Consider the following 20,406-nt stretch of genomic DNA (forward strand, 5'->3'; position numbering starts at 1 on the left):
CCTGGCTGACATACGCCGCGTCTATCTATATCATTCAATCTCATCGCAGTGTCTTTGGATACGCTCGTATCTGGCTCGTACCACATATTCTGGACTTTCCTGTTTCCATTCTCGGTGATACGATTCCACGACCGTGTCGAGCGAACGAGACGGCGAAAGGAAACGTGTTTCGCGGTAATATCGAGTGGCCGTACTCGGGACATCGAAAAAGTTTTAATGCGAATGCTTAAAATTTCCAATAAAAGCCCCATTTGTAGGTAAAAAAGGAGTTTTAAAACACGAAGAAATAACAGTCCCGCGGTTATTTTCTCATTTTTCATACTCGTTAAATTAAAAATTATACGAGTTGTTGTAAAATAAAATTGTCGAATTCACTCGGCCACGCTCGTCGTTTCGCAACATGCAAATTCAATAACGAGATGACGGAACGGTTTAAACGCGATACGGATGAGAACCGGCGACGAACAGGTTGGATACGAGAAGTTATTTGATTGTACAAGTGCAGTCGGAAACGATTTGTATTAAGAATTTATAGACGCATTAGGTGGCATTATTTCTATCTAATAAATCGCTCGGAATGTTTTCCTCCTTTTTCCCTCTTTTTCCCCCATTTTCCCCCGTGATCCAAAAACAATTGCATATTTTGAAACGTGCAATAAGTATACACGGTAATCATACATGGAATTTATTCAGAGTATTTCGCAATTTTTGGCAAATTGAATTCTCCAACAACTTTTTAAAGCATGACGTTGTGAAAAATCAGTCGAATATGGAAATTTATCGTGAAAAACAATTCCACTTAATTTAAATGTAACGTATTATTTAAATGTAACGTATTATTAACTGTAGAATTTCAATCGTACATTCACTAGATAGACCTTCGACATGATCTATTTACGCAATTCGCTTTACTTACTTCATCTGCGAGCATTGCAGTGGATCTGTCGACTATAGAAAGTATACGAGGAAGACAGAGGAAATAGTCGAAAGGAAAGTAAGGTGAGGTAAAATATGAGATAACTTACCTTTGTCCCTGGTCTAAAATTTAACGATAATTAAGACAACTACTATCACTGCATAGTTAAATCTTCGCATGTGATGTATCGGCGTGCCCATTACGCTATACAGTTCTCCACTTGACTGTGAAGCTGACGTGCCTTCTTGTCGTACGTTTTCACAGTCCTCCTTCACATGGCTCAGATTACAATTAGGAAAAACAGGGACGAGCTCCGCTGACGGTGACGGTCAAACAATCGTCGTGAATTGGCAGCGAGCATATCGGAAATAGCATGGAGACAATGGATCGCGGGAGCTAGCGGTGAAAAGGGTGGCGCACCATAGAAAAATATGTAACTTGTTGACACGGCCGATTCCTCTGGGTCGGAATGCTATTATGCAGTCAAATGAGATTGTGGCATATGCATGAGCCCGTTCCTCTAGATCTCCCTTCGTGCCTGCAGCCCTCTGCCTCGATTTCGCCCTATGTGTTCTCTTGCGGTACCTACCGTGCTCCTTGCCTGTCCCTCTATCCTCTCTACCTATCCTTTACCGGTCTTTTGCGAGGATTCGATGCCACCCGCAGTCTCGACCAACCCTTAACGATGCACCTAGGTATCGTTAGAACAGTGACAATTTATCCTCGCGACTTGGAAAGGCTCCTAAGTTGGGAGTAAGTTTACTTCCATACCAGTTCGAAACGAGGGTTACGAGATCGGGACAATTCATTTCCATAGGTTGTTGAAGTGTATCGAATGAGATTGTTGGGAAATCGTATTGCTTTAAATTAGGACGTGAAAATCTCGAGTTTTTACATTGCCGCGGAAGTATTTGGAAGAATTTTATTCTCGAAAGTATTCGTTTAATTGCCCTCTCATAAATTTACATTCTGTGATCTGGTCCCTGCAATTTTTGTGTTCAATATCATACAAGCTTGCTAGGTAGTTTTATTGGTAAGTCCAGTGGTGGGTCCCGAATGAGAAACGGTTTCCTCTCTCTTCGTTTTCTCTTTCCCTACCTTTCGTTTCCTCTTTCTCCGTTTTTTCTCCTCCTTTTCTCCTCTTTTTCTCCTGTGTCTTTTCTCTTTTTCTTCCATTAATTTTCTTCCTTTAATAATAATAATAATTTAGCAGCGCCACACACCTCCATGTGTCTAAATACTTGTCAAATTTATTCTGCACTCCTATGTTTCGAAATTTTCTCTTTCGAGGCTGTTGTTGAATCAAGGAAATCGGCGAATCCAATCGGTTTCCTGATTTCTTTGTGACAGACGCATTGTTGCGGGAACAAGGGTAAACAATGATTTATAAGACACGTAGAGTACGTGAAACGTCCAAAAACGTCGTTCGAGCGTGCACAAGGTAGGAAACATCGCGAGATGGAAAATCACATTTGCGTATACGCGTTCAGAAGGCAGACAGAGAGCTAAGGTTAGGCAGAGAGAGAAGAGACTTGTCACCTCGCGGTTTCATTACGGCAATGTATCATTGCGACAGACTTATATTCTCAAACCGACGCATACACGTGTATCGGTATCCGCGAACATTATTTTATATTTATATGCACCAGGAATTTTCAATATCTTGAGAGAAACAAGCTCGATGGAGAGTCGCTGTTTTAACATTTCCGATGTCTAAACCGATTTATATTAATATCCAAGTGAAATTGCATTTATCAAGGAAATATCACCTGCTACCGAAAGTATGTAAGAGCGATTAAAGCTTCGACGTTATACGCTTGTGCGTATTTTTATATTTTACATATAAACGTAAAACTATTATCGAATTATCTTCGATTCTTGTAATTCCAAAACCAAGAACTCATTTTTATGTGAAACGCTCCTTTCCATCTGGATTTTAACAGTTAAGTTGTTTTCAAAATCTTTTGCCATTGTTCATCGTATGTATCCTTATTACGTAGCATGATGTTCGTTAATTAAAATACTTCAGAATATTTCGTATAATAATGTCGCCAGCCTTTATCAAGCCGTTAGTAGTAGTTAGTAGTTTGTAGTAACAAGGTTAAACGATTCCACTTTACCATTGAGATACTTAATTGGAAAACGTGAAAATAGTGTCGTTTTCTCTGACCGGTGGCGAGTCTGGTGGGGATCGCTGCGTGGGAATCGAAACTTCGATCGGCGGCGTATCTTTGTCCGTAGTAATGCTGGTAATTTTGGGAATTCCTAGTGAACAGGGAAGCGAGTATAGCAGAACGAGCAAGAAGTTGCTCGGCGATTCTCTAACCGTAGACGACACTACGCCACGCAGCCGGTATTATCTGGCCGAGCGAGTCCGAAGTCCTCGGGAGCCAAGACGATTCCCGCCGTCGATGACTTCGGGATTTCTACACGGCGTCTTTAGTATCCGTTGGCGAACCAATCTCTCCTGCTTGGGATTCATTCGATCGGTGGTCTATCGGAAACTTCTCATTCGAACGAGATCGAATTTATTCTCCCTGATCTATCCTCGCTCGTTGTTCCCGCTCATGAATCATCCTGTTTCTTTCAACCTTGCGTGACGGTGTCATTAGCGCTGATTAACTTCGAAGAGGGTAAACGCTTCACCATACACGATTTGCCATAAAAAAATGAAAGATTTTATAGAATTATCTGGTATATTGGGAAATATATACAATATTTGTTCCGAAGTAAGCGCACGGGCTAAAAATTTCATATTATCGAGATGCACAGGTACGCGAACAGCATGGTGTATTTACAGTGAAATGATTCGCATTTAATTAATTGCTTTGCGATGTTACAATGGAATTCGAAAGCGGAAAATTGTCCATTTACGTAACGAACGTATTTTGTCATCATATTTCTGACACAAGATTCGAAATGCTATTTACCATACATTACATCATTTTCTTTTTTCTTTATTTTTCGATCACTACAAGTTGTATTGACTCATTGGATAATTGATAAATTCACCGATGTCTAAATAGAGGAAACATTTTCCAACCGTTCGGTCGAACTCGTGACAAAACCAAACGACAGTCGCCCCGAAAACAAAATGCGACAGACGCGTACAGAAGTTTCCGGTTCGACACAACCCCACCGAACGTGCTACCGGAACTTGGAATCGAACGCCTTACAACTAGACGTTGTAAGGGGATAGGATAGACCCATCCACGTTTTCGATTCGCGAGCGTTCATGTGAATATTTAATATAACGTAACGGAAGGAAAAACTTTGGAGTCCGATGTTCAATCGATATCATGTTGATAGAGGCTGATTACGTTCGCTGCGCGTTACACGACGCAACGAGACAGCAACACATTTTCGTCGGTCGTTTACAAATTGATTTGCTCGCCAGACAAATAGAGGTGCGCGTCGTTTATTCTCTTTCACGATTTACCGTTCGGTACATGGCTATGACCTCGCAGCTTTTCCACCAGCAAGAATACATTACGCTACGAGTTCACCTAATCAGAAAGCCGACTGCGTCTGATTAGTCGATGAAAATACGAATCTCAAGAGATAGAGAGAAAGCCACGATGCACGGCCATGGGAGAGAAAGAGTAGTCGGACCGGTACTAGCTTGTATATAGTGGCGAATACGTGCATATAAAAGGGTGAAAGGGGGATTGGCCTGGGATTCTAACCGAAGAGAATACCAATAGAGGTTTAACCGGCGCTAGCTATCCAAGCTAGTAAATTTACGGTCAGCGTCCAAGTGTTATTATGTCGACTGTTCGATTGTACAACATGCGAATATAGACTGTGACGAAATTTACGGTTGCTCGGGAATACACGGAGAGCAACATTGTCTCTGTGCAGCCTGGAAACGCCTCGTTTCTCATTCCACTATTTTTATCATATTCCTTCTGGTGCAATTTTGCTTCTCGTCAAGTTGAATCGAGTCGTGTTTTCGCGATCGCGTACGCTTGCCGCCGCTACGAAGATTGGATGGGTCGAAACTGTTGAGACACGAAGGGTTGCCTGAATTACAGAGACAGGGATAGATCCATCGGGAATGGAAAAACACTCCTCTTTCTCTCGTTTTCTGCGTCTCTTTTCGGTTGTAATTTAAACAATTAGGAGAGACAAGGGAACGGCGCGGTGAAAGAACTTGGCTCGCAGCGCGGCCAACGCTCTTCTTTGATTATCGCGTCCCAAGTCATAAAGAACGTTGAATGTTTCTCGGGGGCAATTAAGAAAAGAAATTCTACAGAGTTTCCTGAATCTCGAGAATTTATAACACTTTGAGGAATTCTCATCCTTGAATGAAATAATTAGTTAGTGCGAATGGATAGAAATCGAATATCGATGCAAGATGGTGATCTTGGCGTTTGTTTACCGCTGTTTTATCCTGGCAATAAACGATCCGGCGAAATCCACGAAGCAGGAGTTCCTGAAGTCACGATGGGGAAAATACGCGAAATAGGGAATGGAAAAGCTGGATCATCTCCGGCGTAGTCGAGTCATTTCGTACATATAAGATCTTTGAGCCTGGGAGCTACGACGAATACGAGCGATATATCGCGATCTGTACGCCAGTTTACATCGCGATCTGCAAACGATGCGCATTACTTATGCAACAGCGTGTTCCGTCTCTTTGATTTGCTTCCGGCTGTCACTCGTTTTCATCCAACCTCGCGTTCAACCATCACGTCTGCTCACCACTAGGATGAAGTAAATTTGCCTTGGTTAAAAAACTGCTTTCCTCTGTACTTGGAGGAGAAAATACATCGTAGAATATGGGAATATAGTGGTGACGTAGGAACGAGATAGGGTTTCGATTAATAGTCCTATCCAAAGGCGGATTAAAGATCGATAGTTCATAAATAAATAATCGGAGCGTTTTATGCCTCAAGCGCGTTTGTAAGCCCGGAATTCTATTATCTTGCATTTTATCGTAAGATAAAGAGCGTAACTGGATCGTGAAACGCGAATGGTAAATATACACTCGTGTATCATCGACTTTATTGGAGAAGCTCGATTTTTTCGTTACCGTTTTTGTCGCGTTTTTTGCGGATGATTCCCCTTGGAATATTTTTCCCGCTGCTTTGCTATCGGAACTCTCGAGTTCTTCAAAATGAGAAGAAATTCTCACGACCTGCGCTTCTTTTAAAGTACACTTCTTTTTTCTGCAAAGATGAAGCAAGTTAAAAAAGTACATGCTTTTAGTTCTCGTAGACTCCAGAACTGCGCTCGTAAGGTTTTTAACTCAAAGGAAAACAAGCTTTCCGCGCGGAAATACGGAGAATAAAAAACGCGAGCAAATTGACCCTATTAACGAACGTTTCGACACACTACACGGTGTATGATTTGTCGCTATATCCTGCGGGGCCGCGGTGAAAGAAAACGCGGTACACGCGCGAACGTGCAAAACACACAGACTGCGACGATAAATTAGGCGGTTGAATAATACCTATATACAGGCTCGTGAAGTAATAAAGCGGTATCGGTGTCGTGTCGGTCCGTTGCGAGGCTGCCAGTCGATTTCGCGAAAATCGATTATCGATATATCGTTTCATCCCCCTATCCACCTTGCTCTCTCCATTCCTCTTTTGTCACTGTTTTTTCTTTTCTTCTTCATGGTACCTAGCTCTCTCTTGTTCGATCTCTCCACCCTTTCAGAAATATTTAGCCTTGCCCATACGCTAACATATAACTCACATACATGTGTATACACACACACACAAAACTAAATCAACAGAATAATAATAGCGGTTGCAAGATAAGGATAGGACGAAAGTTGGCGGGCATAGTTGTACGACAGATACGGTCGGGCTAGATGTACCGTGGATGTGCGAGTGGCAGAGGGTGTCTTGGTATTTGGCGCGTTGGAAAGTACGCAAAAGTTTACTGCTGATGGAGTGGCGCATTCTTCGATTCCAGGTTTACGGTCAAACGACGAAGCAGGAACGGCACTTGGCCCTGGGATCTTCGCCGCCCCTGGTGCTTGCACGCTTGTCATTTCTCGAATACTGCCATTCTTCTCATGTCATAGCGTCACTGTGACGCGAGTCGAACACACTCGTCTTTGAACACTGTTTCATGATATCCCAATACAAGAAACGATCTAAAGGAATCGAGACATTTTTCGTCCCGAAAGAACTGCCGATGCGTTATTGCTTGCACTCTTCTCTTTCGCGTTTTCTGCTCGTCCGTTTGTACATTCATTCACCGTCCGGTGTCCCCGATTATACCGGGACAAATTTACCGCTTTGCGCGTAATAGCGTCCCAGACGATCGACAGAAATCGTCGTGTAGGAAGTGGTTGTACTATTCAGCCAGTTTTATTAAATTCGAAGGAAACGTCTAGCGTAATCAACTTGGATCGACTCAATGCCTCGCGCGCTGCTTTTCTAAATACGTAGCTTCGATTCAGTAGAATGGGACGATTTTTCCAATAGAGACGGCCTGCACAGGGCTAGATTGTTTTCCAAATAGGTTGGCCGTTTCGTTTCCGCGCGTACGAAAGGCCCGATAAGCGCAGCCGTGTAATCGTTAATTTTATCAATGTTACCGTGTAATCGACGCGGCACGGTAAACCGTGCCAGCTTGGCAATAACTCGACGATGTAAACCGGGCCATCCGTGGCGCGAGTAGGGCGTCGGTTTTGCATGAAGTCATGCTACACCAGCATCGCGTCCGGTGAAATATTAAAATGGCGACAACCGGGGCAGCGCAAAGTATGTTTGATGCAGCCGAGCCATTAACAGTTAAGAAGCGATAAACGCTTGAATGGAACCTTGAGTAGCGTACGTACTCAGTACCGTATATAATGTTAAATAATCGAGTGACGAATTTGCCTTGGTGCGAGATCCATCACTCGAGACTTTATCCGGCACGTTTGTTTTTAACGGTTACTGAGAAAAATAGGAATCTAGTCACGGACGAATACGGTCTGTCACGCGTCCGGATACGCGAGATCATTCACCAATAGCGACAACAGAACGCAAGGTGAGCACAGAAATACCTTACTCGTATTTTTCATCGAACTCGGTATCCTCGACGAAGATACCGTCGTTCGGTTTTTACGATGCCACCAATTGATTTCGAAACGGCGCTGCTCTTTTTTCTCGCCAGAAGCAACGCACAACCAACTTTTCACTCCCGTCGTTTTATTTATTCTCGATTACGCGGCTATCGCGGCGTTATATTTATGAATTTAATATCCAGCCGCCGTTTTACGAACGTTCGTGTTACACGCGGAATAAAAATAAAATGTCGCGAAAAAAGTACAACAGCCGAGCCGAAACGGTGGTGGTTGAAACGATTCGGGAGGAGGTACGTAGAGGGAAAGAAAAATAGACGATAAAAATAATGAACGATAACCACTATCGAGTTTGAACGATTCTAACGAACGGCGTGATCACACACATGGCTCTCCGCGTGTAAACTTAAAAATTTCAACGTGTTCCCAACTCCATATCCCCATTCATAGTTTAGAGTAGCTGGATGTAAAAAACTGTCGAGTTCTGGGTCTCACGGGCCGGGTCAATAGTTTCGCCTCTGTCAATGGTGGCTCGTTGACATCCGGTCTTTCGTCCGCGGGTAAAAGTCTCGTCCAACCACGTGGTGATCAACGCGGTTAATTTGTTGCAATTTGACCCGACGATTCCCCTCTTCGACCCTCCCATTTTCATCCACCCATTTTCCTCGCCACGATGGCCGCAGAACTTGGAGTCGAACCATTGTGTTCGTAAATAATTTACGAGTCGCGATTGTATCGGTCGTCGTTGACCAGTGGGTCGAACGCATTGTTGGACGTCGCACTTAGTAGAAGAAAGGAGATCGGTCGTAGCGAAATGATCGAGCAAATCCGGTCGGACGTCTCAATTTTTAAACGAACGTAGGGTCGAACGGTGTCGTTCCCTCGGCCTATTGATCGCTGGAGTAAAAAAGATCGCCGGGAAGGCGAAGACCGATAGGCGTAAATGTACGATTAAATCGAAGCCAATGCCCGGATCGATTAAACGGAGAAGAACTAATGGAACCGGGACACCGGCCTGCAGTGCAGTGGATCGAGCACGGGTGTATTTAACTTGGCTGGATAATAGATTATTAAGCGGTCGATTCTCTTGGAAAATTTGTTCGGTGGTTTGCCAGTGAAATATATAATTTAAACGTTCTCGAGAGATTAAACGTTTCTTTTTAAATGAAATTTGATAAACTGGGCAGATGTGACGACACGATATACTGATAACGAGGCGAGAATTGACTACACGAATGATTGGAAATTGGCAGGCTGATTCGAGGCTCTTGCGATCTCGGATCGAGCGCTGGAAGAAAGAACTTTTCCGTTCCGTTTTCTTTTCTGTTCTCGGCGAGTTTTACGCTCAAGTATTTATTTTCTTTATATTAGCATCGCCGGGGTTTATCTCAGGACTGGGAAGGGGCAGGGGCGGGAAAAGACAGCGGAGCGCGGCGTAAAAACATTCCATTTAATAACGGCATCGCCGGTAAATATCAAGTACATTCCACCAATTTCTGAAAAATATTTTATAAAACGTGACAATCTAAAGAGCGAGTATTTCGATTCGGGTGCTCGTGGACAAATTGAACCTGCCATGCAAACCGAGTATCGCTTGACATTCCTTAAATATTCGTCGACCGAGACACCCAAGTGTTCACCATTGGATTCTCTAATTGCGAAACATTAATCCCTGTGTTCCAATTCCTTGTGTAATGACGGGATGGTATCCCGTGGGAATCTCTTCTTGAGACTTGGGTTTGAACATAGGTTTCAAGTGGTATGATCTCTCTGGGATGTGTGTACATGGAATGAATGTGTAAAGAGTAATGGTAAAAGTTAGTCGAGAGACAAAGGCAAAAGCAAAAGTAGAATCTACTCACGTAGCCGAGCGAAAAAAGAGACAGAAACATGGAAACGATCGGCAAGAGAGGAAGGGTTGCCAGGTTCATCTTCGACATTCCTGCCGCTTAAAATTAACTATCAAAACGTGCCTTCCTGTTCTTTTATCTTGCAGCTAAATACCTCGCCGTTTCGTTATTAATAACGAGGCCAACGGCATAGTAAAAGTACGTGCACTATCTCAAAGTGAAATTCATAAAATCGTTTTTGTAATAAATTTTCACGGTGTAATCTCGCGTATTTAATATTGCACCTTTCGTACAACGAATGCTTGTTCTATTAATTGAACATATGTACGGTAGCAACGGTCGTTTTACGTCGTATTATAAATTCTCTTGCACCTATCGTCGAGTATGCCTTTCCATTCATCATTTTATTTACTCGTAAGTTAAACATTGATTTGAAACAATACATACGTGTCTGACAGCTGTTTTCTTGTTTTTTGCTTTTTCCAACCAGTTGTGACTCGCAAACGCCATTTTGGAAGTAAGGGACGATCCTTACCGTGTAACTAGAAACCTCGTGCGTGAGCTTAAGGAACGACCCGGGACGAAGACAGCCGCTTAATCCGTTTAATCCGGCTTACGAGAATACTACTGGTTATCGTGAAACCCCTCGTCGCATTACTTATACCGCTATCCAGCCGTTTTGAATATTCGCTACCAATCGTCTACTTCCGGTTGCTTTTACGGAAGGAGGAAACGACAAGGAACAAGGTAACACGATTCCATGTTCTTTTATCGATCAACTTCCTCTCACTAGATAGTGCTACACACACGCACCATAGAAATAGCAAGACCGTCTTGAATAATGCAATCCCCGAAATTTCTTTTCATCAGCGACGCATGACTTTTGATCATTTCACTTTTTACCTTATTATTAGCAAACATATTTTATCGGATCTCTTCTATTCTTTTGCATTCCGAGCACAGAACGGTATATTTTGATTTTCAATCTTTATGTTTTAGAAACTTCATAGAAAAAGTACTTACTAGTTGACTTATTCGACCCTTTGTTCTCTACTAGCGTTGCTATAGCGACATCGATACTCCAAAGATTATTTTTATATAAATAAATTTACAAATATTTACAATTTATTCCATTTCAAAACAAAATATCATATGTACTCGTATTTCCGAAGGATGAAATTTACAACGAAAAAACATTCATTAGTAATCCTTTGGTAACGCAATATTTAATACCAGCAAAAACTGCGGTCAACGTCGAGAGATCGATGGAAAAAAGATCGAAATCGAAAAAATTCAAGCCGTCAAGAGTGATAATCTTTTTTTGCAATGAACCATGATAGAGATGGTGATCCGTGCTGGGAACATAAATGTGCGACGAGCACCGCAACGCTGGCGCATTAAACGGTACAACAAATAACTTGCTAGACCGAATACATACATTCGCTTAATACAATTTAATACGTGTTTCCGACGCGATTAGCGTTCTCCTCGTAATTATTATTAGAACCAATACGTGATCCAATGCGCTGGTGACTGTTTAATGCAAATAGCCGACGTCCAATATCACGATGAGAGGCGGAAGGTAAAACGTTAGGCTTCTTTGACCATCAAAGAGCCCTGGAATTCTGTCTAGTCTTGGAAAGGAGAAGGAGGGGAGTTGGAGAGGGCGAAGCGATTCGATCGGTCGTAGAGTGGAGATCCACAGGTTCAGGTGTCGTAAAGCTTGGTGCTTGCAAGCCTGTAAGATAGGCATTAGCATGCATAGGTTGGTGCGACGCATTTAGCAAACTCATCCCACCGGGCTACGCCATTCCGTTCTCGGTCTCTTGGCCTGTTCGAAGAGCTGGCTGGCCGACTTCTCGACTGCGCGCCGGGGTAAGTTCACTCGAACGACGAACAGAAACTGTGAGGGATGAGTCGTAGCGTGCGCTTACAGTCGCGACACCCGGAGCACCGACAGGCTTTCCTTGCTTTTTGTCCTTCACTGGAGCTGGCTGGTTACTCGCTCAAGTATGCATAAATTTCACGCTTGTACACGTAGAAACGACGAGTATTTCCGTTCTCGCCTTCCTCCTTCTTTGGAACGCCGTTCTCGCCTGTTTATTAAAGGGGAAATATTTTGGAAGGGAACACGTCGAGTTTGCTTTTCGTTTTCCAGGTGAAAGTAATAACAACGAAAATTCCCGGATAGTCGAATACGTTCCTAACGTTTTAAAGCGATGTTTCATTTATAATGTATGGTAACTGGATATTCCGTACGGCTCTGGTAAAATGTGGTACATTTTGGATTCATGGGATGGGATACGATAGTGTGTTTAGAAACTGGCAACAGATAGAAACACACAAGAAACACTCCAAGTTTGTAAAACTTAATACGAAGTGTAATAGATTCGTGGAAATAGACGCAAGCTATCTTGAACGTATCGAGGCTGTAGATGTAAATCACTTTGGATTCGCGAGAGTTAATTCGGATCGTCATGCACTTACGAGACTCGATATGCAAAGCACCAAATCGATGAGAGGCGTTCCAGGTTCGTGGAATGCGTTATAGATACCTTGAGAATAGCGGATTTTGAACCTGCAAAATGTCGAAAGACCTCGGATATCGAGGGCCCAAGGACTTTGAGGCTTTGAGATTTGAAGACCTTGAATTGTACAAAGCATGACGCCATTAGCAAAGAATTCCGTGAGTTTGCCACGATTTTCTTTGAAACCTGTAGACCTGTTCGCCTCAAGTATGGAGTTCACGTGTTCAGGGTAGTATTCGTGGAATCTTTCTGCTCTGATGTCATGAATATCAAATAGCTGTTGTATAGAATATTATGGTTTGGTAAGAGATTATTATTTTCTTCTCTGTGAAGTCTCTAATCATCTGTATCGATTTTCTCTAGCTCGAAGTCACCTTTGAAGTCCCCGTTTAAAGGAACGTTAATATTTAGCCAATTTCTTTCATCGATCTCTCCGCTAGTCTTTCTCCCCGTTATACAAAACTTTATTACTAAACTTATAGGGTCAATAGAATATCTATCTACCTTTCTTTCCTTCTAAAAAAAAAAAAAAAAAGAAAAAAAATCGTTAACTTGGCTCGTTTCGATAAAAACAGAGAATCAAATAAACACCGTCGTTTCCTTCGTACATTTATCTAAAACGAGCCGTCTCGTCGTGTTCGGTTCTGTTAATTACCAGACAATACGAATCTCGTTTATCGTCTGCATCGTATATTTTCGTTGAACAGTGCAAACAACGAACACAGGCGGAATAAAGCGGAAAAATCATGCAGACGAGCAGCAATACGATAAATCAGAATCACGAAGCGATAAATCAACAAGTTTCTTTCGTTCTTGTTTTCCGTGCAATACACGTTCCGTCAAATGTCATCTGGCGAATTATTCTTGACATCGATCGTGAATATTCGAGTGGCAGGGATACAACGATGGAGACAACAGCAGCTCATAAGGTTCTAGGAAGTGTAGCTGGGTAACATGTGCAAGATAATCCGAAACTGTTCCCCGTGGTGCCGTCTTAACCCAATTTCTCCGGCGTCTATCCTTACATCGGACCGCTTATTCACCATTTCGGCGAATACCCTCTCCCCTACATCCTTGTGCATAGCTACTCAATAACACTCCGGCTGACTACCGGTGTGCGGCTTTATCTTGCGGTTCGTGCAAACCATCGCCGATTAACTGGCCCGTTATGAATCTTCCCGTGGTTAACCGCCTATTAGCTGACCGTGTACGCGAAAATTCTTTCGATTTCTCGCGAACGCTGTCAGAAACAGATGAAGATTGATACGAAGTTTGGAAACAGTTCTAACTATGTAGGTAGTCGATTGGGCTGCGTCTGCGTCATTGACACAATTGCGTAGCAACAATATGGATATTCCAATATATATAATAGTTTGATACGCATAGAGTCTAGATGTTAAATAAGAAAGTACATTCGGAATTATCTGTATAACGTAGAAAATTATATCATACATTATTAATTAGATGTTTATTGATATTTGCATATTAGCTCAGAAGTTACGCGCTCTCCGGGAATTTAATTATTGAACCGGGAACACCTATAGATTTATTGGAAAAACGTATAAATTGCGTGTGATATGCGAAAACATAGAACTCCGTTAATTGAAAGGTATTATAAGAAAGTGATGACGTTACAAACCTTGTTTTTTAAATTTCGCTTAGGGTTCGCCATTATTTATGTTGTCTTCTTGTGACGAATGAATCTATAGGAGTGAGGAATTTATTCCTTAAGAATTGAATATTAATCGTACACTTGTAATAAGATTGGAAAATTTGTAAAATATGGAGTAATCCAGTTCGACGTTTAGAAGATTATTCTAGATAATATTTAAAACTTTGTTGCTACTCCTTCAGTTACGTTCAGCAAAAGACGAACTTGCATAACTATTCGCAATGTAGTTCTGATCATCATCAGCTGTTCGAACGTTTTCCGTTAACATTCGGGTTAGTAACCGCGCATTCGGAAAGATTTCCAGACACACAGTTAATTACCGGTGATACAAAGTTTCCCGATTGTTAGGAAGAGCATGTGATATAAGGAACGAGACGTTATTAGGCAGTTATGGGTCCCTGTAGATAGGTGCGTGTCCCAGCAGGTTGAGACGCTTGACTAGTGTTCTTACAATGGTGTATGTTCACACGGTAGCACATGAAACTAAGCTATAGTATGTTAATAATGACCAGAGTCCGAATGGACTATCTACATAGAACCGCACTTGCATTACAAACTTCAAAGCTGAATAATTTTGCTGTTGGCGGTTTCCCTCCGATTTGAACTAATCTTCGCTTTGCTCTTCTGCTAATCGTGATCATTCGTCTCAGAGTGTTATACCTCATTCAGATCATTAATATATAATCAAAAGCTAAGAATACATTTCCATCGACTGCAAATTCCAAGAAATTTCTCGAATACCGAAAAAACAAACGAATATCTCAATGAAATTTGACCGAAAAAAATCCCAGTAGACGAAAATGATTTGGAAAAGGAAATCTCGAGACAATTTTTTCCGTGCAAACATCAAGAAACTACAGTGAATTGCGTATTTCAAGTCTGAGGAGTAATTATGCGTACAGCTGATTAAATAATCCAGTCGCGGGGAAAAGTTTTCCGCGAGGAACTGGGTTTACACGATTCCCACGGGTGTTTTTTGAACTTGTCACCCCTTTCCAAGTACCCGTGGGTCCTCCGTCCCAACGCTCACCCCCAAAGTTGCCGGAGAAACTTTCGAAAATAATTTGTTCGATCGTTCCTCTGTTCTATGGTTGTGAATCGTGGGGCGCCCAACGTAGAAACGTCACGAACGCGTTACAACTTTATCGTTCTGGCAGGATCTTCATTTTTAGGGCAGCTCCTTGGTCTTGTTTATGACGGCAACGTGACCTGCTCGAGTTTGTTGTTTGAATTAAGAATTTCTGTACATCATCGAAACGACGGTCTGAATTTATACGCATGTTAAAAGTTTGAAATTTTCATTTCGAATTTGGCGGATTTGAAACTCGGATCTGCCTCAAAATGACAGTTCTAATGCATATCGTATCAGACCGCATGAATCGTTAAGCAAATCTTCCGAGTAACTTGTATGAAATTTATAGACTAATTTTGATGGTGAGAATACCTAACATTGTTCTCAGTCGCACGTGTTCAATGCTGCTAAATATACTCATTTGGCAAATTTCTGTAAATAATATAATTGTATAGAAATAATTTCAGTTCGAAGTATGTGAACGATACAGCAGTATCGAGGGCAGATTTTAATAATCAAGCGAGGATAGAATCCCAGTTATTAAGCTTTTCATTTCGAATCCGTTGCAACCCCAACATGGAATCCCAAACATCGACCGATATATTCGATCTATCCAACCGACACGGTACTGCGTTCCATAAAAGCCAAAAATCCAAACTGCAGAATTTCGCCAATGAAATGGAACGAAACGTTGTTTCCAATCGGTGTTTTCCAATAAAAGTCACCGATAGAAGTGGTTAGCCGTTAATCCAGTCCGGCAAGATGATGGATCGACGTGGTGATGAATGCGAACGGCCGATCGACGGAAACGTTCGCGATCGGAAATTGTCACTTCCGGGGGACTAATGCCCTTCCGGCGAAGATAACGCCGGCTGTTACGTAACTTCGACCCTCCGAATAATCGAGTTCCCTGCGACTTTTCTGCAACCTCTGTCATATGAACGGCTGTTTAACGGATTGCGATGATAATTCTAACGTGTTTCGCGCCTCGTACTCGCCGAGCGTAGTTGCTAACCCTGCTCACGGGCATTAAATATTCATCGTGCCGGCAGATTTCGAACCCAGTCCCGTAGAAGTCCTGTATTTGCATTGGGTTACAGTCACTGCACGAATTAGAGAGCTCTACCACTCGGAACGTTTCAATTTCCGTTCGAGGAAGTTGTCTATAAACATTTTGACCGTGCGAGCTTCTTAAAAGGGATGCTATTTACGTTCCCCATTTGTTTTTCTTTTTATAAAAATAAATTCTATTTCTCGACTATTTCTCCTGATTTTCTTTGATTTCTTTTGATTCTCTCCTGGTACCCGCGATAATGATTTTTAGATCAATGTAACGAATCATTATATGTAAGACTCAAACGTTGTATCTCGGCGAAGCGTGTATTTCTTGTGGCTCTGTGGCCGAGCAACCTTTTTAAAGAAAAAAGGTATACGCGACATATATATGTATGCAAACGCTTAAGGAAACGAAAACGCGTTTCACGAGGCGAGTTCAACAAATTGTTTCTCGCCTTTGACGGTGGCTAGCGGCCGGTGCTGTAAAGAACAAAACAATCAAGGAAAAAAGAGAGAAAAAAGAGGGGGAAAGGAAAACAAAATGGAAGAAATAAGAGAAAAAAAGCGAAGGAAGAGAAAACCAGGGAAAAAGAGGAAAAGAAGTAAGATTTACTAACGGCCATACATAAGCGGGTAGGGTAAGTCGGACTAGGTCGTAATTAAGGCAATTACCAGACACTCCAGCGTAGAAGGCGGCCGAGGGCCGCTTGAGTACTTCTCGCATGTACGACTGGCACACACCTTATAATGTTGCAATTATGCGAACCAGCCGCGTAAACCGACGCTATTAAAACGTCGGCAATTAGTTTGACGTAAGGAGGTACACGCATCGTCACGATTGTAATTTATTGAAGAACCGTTAGACTACGTCTAACTTTGGAAGGACTCGTTAGACAACGAGTTTGATGATGAAATCTTTTCCTAACCGAATCTAACCGAACCGATGACGACGAAATTCACCGAGTCACTGTCGCAACAATTGCCTTTTGGAATCTCGTAAACGAGCTAATACGCGGTTTGAAATCGGAGTTTTAAAAGCGCCTCGCGCATCTTATGCAGGGGCATCGCGCTCGCAGTCAATTTAGAACAATCTCGGATAATTTTCGTACACGCCGTGCACGCTGGGCGAAACACGTTTGTTTGCTTTAATCCGGTTGCAGAGGAAATAGAGGAAGCGTGGCTTCTCTCGCGAAACGTTCCGGCGTTTTCTGCGGGAAGATCCTGTGAACGTCAGTCCGATAACGCCGGCGCGCCATGCCAGGACGGTCGCTAATTGTTCGAGCAGCGCCACGATGAACAACAGAAATTAATAACGACAATCATGACGGCACGAAGCGAATGTTCGTTTCTAGAGTTGGAGTAGTGCGTTCTTCGTACTTACCCACATATAAGGATATGAATTCACGGAATGAATCGCTATTTACTAGCGTCTGTTACCGTACCTCGCACGCTTGTAGTCGCGGGCTAACGAGGTAATTGCTAAAGTTTATCTCGGCGAAGACAACAAAAATTAATTACACAGAGATAACTCGACGTTAGCGCTTCAACGTTCCCTTACTCTCCACTCTGTTCACTCGTTTGCGATCCGAGCTAGCATCTCAGATTATTCAGCTTCTAACTGTTTTATCATCGTAAGAAGGCTCCCGTGACAGCGGAAACTTAGAAACGAGAGAATTCAACAATTTCGCCGGATAAACAAATTCCTCGTGTAATTTCACGGAAACGATTCACATCGGAGGAGTCGTTTGATCGTTGAACCACGTCGAGATTCATCGAGTATACGTGACGTTCCGGCATTGTTCGCGGCAGCACGCCGCTTCGTTGGCAACTAAGCGCGCGTATCGCGCTACCGCTTAACCTTACGCGTCGCGTTAAGCCGTAATCAGGCAAGTTCATCTTTAGCTTGGCGTACAACAGGAATTAATTACAGGCGGGATAACTGGCCTCTCGTATATTGCGCAAGGCATCCCCTTCTTCCATTCTCCACCTCTCTCTTTACTCCTCTCCATCGCGTTCTTTGTACGCATTTACCTTCGAAACTACTTTCCAACCTGCTCGTTTCCACCGTGTCTTTGTCTTGTCGCGATGCGTAGAACGTTCATTGTCTTTGTCTGCGAGCTCGTGCCTCTAAGCCGTCTATTCTGCCTCTATTCTCCTACTGTCTTTCTTCCAGCCCCTTCTTTTCCCTCTTTGCGGCTTTCTGTCTCCGTTAGTCCGGCCCTCATTTCCTCTTACAGACGTATGCTTACATGCACCTTTTTTCACTTCCCTTTTAGCGGCGTTGCTGGTCCTTCTTTGTACTTCTGTCCTCGTCGCCACAGGCATTATTTTCATCGCTTATTTCCGCACAAATAACCAGCAGCCTGACATGGGCGCAAAAAGAACGGCGCAAAGAAAGAAAGAGACGGTGAAAAATAACTGAGAGGAAAAGGTGTTGGACGGAAATCGGAGAAAATAGAGAAGACTAGGTATATACAATAATTACGCATTTTATCGAGCAAAGGATTCTTATCCTTTAACGAGAATTTTTCTTGCCTTTACTTTTATATGCAATAATTCACATATTTTAAAGTTTTATCATCGGAAATTCCTTAAAATACCTCTGATCTTCTTCGCAGAATTTAAAAATATTATTGTCCCTTGTTCTGGACATAAATCGCTTTGAGCTCACGTTTACTTGTCGTCTGCTTTTTAATTATTTCTGCCTCTCTTTCGTTTATTCGTTTATCAATTCATCGTTATGAAATCGAAATTAAATCACGTCAATAATTATCATTAATTCAATGTATAGATATTGTTTCCATTTTAAATTCCTATTGCCTGAAATTTCATTTTCCTTTTTAATTCCTGAGAAGATTCTTCCGATTTTCCTTATAGAATTTTAAAATATAATACGATTATATGAAGCCGCTTGTTCTTGACATTGATACTTTTGTGTTCGCATTTCCGTTCCACATCTTTCCTGGTCTTTGGCCCTTCTTCGTTCGTTTCGTTCGTTTATTAGTCCATCGTTATGACGCTATTAAATCACGCGAGCAATTAACATCGACAATTGGTAATTTGACTTATCGGCCTGTTATCTCTGGACCATATAACTATTTTCATTTGCGATTGTACGGCCACAGACACGTTAAATTACGTTCCATTATATTCTTGCGACATAGTTATATTAATTACATTTACTTGGGTTTCAATTACTAGGAGCACACAACTAATTATTTCGCGACACAGGCTGCGATACGAAGCCCCGTTTAATAGTGCATATCAAATCGATAATTAAATGCCGGTCGTAACTCTATTGTGTACTTCCATTCTCGTATGTCCCTCTTATTTATTCGATCGTTTACTTCTATTAGTTGTATTGTTTTCTTGATACATCCCGCAAATTTTTACGGGATTTCTCCTTCCGTCAAATCGATATTTTTCTTTAAACCGATCTCGACTAGATCGGTTGTAGGATAAATTTTCAGATTACGATAAAAATTGGAAAAAAGACATTTATCGTGTACGTAAAAACTGTAATGGCCAAGAAAATCCTATAAAGCGTACTATATCTCCACGTGTGGTCAGTCGATCAACGATCTAACATACTAATCGGTTTTAAAGATTCTGAAACGAGTTGGCCAACGTCATTCGTCGTTTACATATTGCGAGGATTGCGTTAAAAATTGCCAAGCTCGGAGGGAATGAAAATAATTTTCCCTTTAATTAATCGAGTATCGCGGCTAGTATCGTGAATTTTCTTGCACGATCGACCGTTCGCTACAGAGTTTGTCTCGTTTGCGCGAGTTTCGACGTCGTCGCTTTGCACGTATTAACTATTCGTTAGTAGCGTGGTACGTTCTGTAGCCTCATTAGCGAGCGCTACGTACAGGCGCGCACTGAATTACCGAGTACTCGCGGCTGTAATACAAATTGCATGAAAACTGCAACTGTTAGGCGCGCTTTGCAACCGGCACTTTGTTCGCCACAACGAAACACCGATGCCCAGCCCGGTAAACGTGGTCCTGCGTATAAGTTAACGACACGTCTCCACCAAAAATTTGCATACCGCTCGATTTTTCGGATTCAATTACCCCCCTTTCCTTTCCCTCCGCATGATTCTCGCCACCCTTTTGCAAAATTGCAAAGCCAGAGACAGGAAGGAAGAGGTAGAGACACACACACACACATGTGTGTATATATATATATGTGTGTAGCAAGCTTTCAAGTAGCAGTTTTCCTCGTGAAAACTAAAATCGGGTTCCGATTTTAGCTTATATAATATCGTATCAAATTACCGTAT

At 42.2% G+C, this 20,406-nt stretch overlaps 1 protein-coding gene across 4 annotated transcripts in view; it reads left to right on the forward strand.

The window, feature by feature from the left end:
- The window catches only part of LOC126918241 (zeta-sarcoglycan), a 215,068-nt gene that overhangs the window by 61,227 nt on the left and 133,435 nt on the right, over positions 1 to 20,406 (forward strand). Inside the window, exon 2 of one of the 4 annotated variants that reach the window (XM_050725940.1) lies at positions 10,284 to 10,540. The exons of the other annotated variants lie outside the window; for them this stretch is intronic. The gene's annotated coding sequence lies outside the window, so the exon portion shown is untranslated. The remainder of the gene's footprint in view (positions 1 to 10,283; positions 10,541 to 20,406) is intronic. 4 annotated transcript variants of the gene reach the window in all.

The sequence above is a fragment of the Bombus affinis genome, chromosome 7 (assembly GCF_024516045.1).
Source record: "Bombus affinis isolate iyBomAffi1 chromosome 7, iyBomAffi1.2, whole genome shotgun sequence".
NCBI lineage: Eukaryota > Metazoa > Arthropoda > Insecta > Hymenoptera > Apidae > Bombus > Bombus affinis.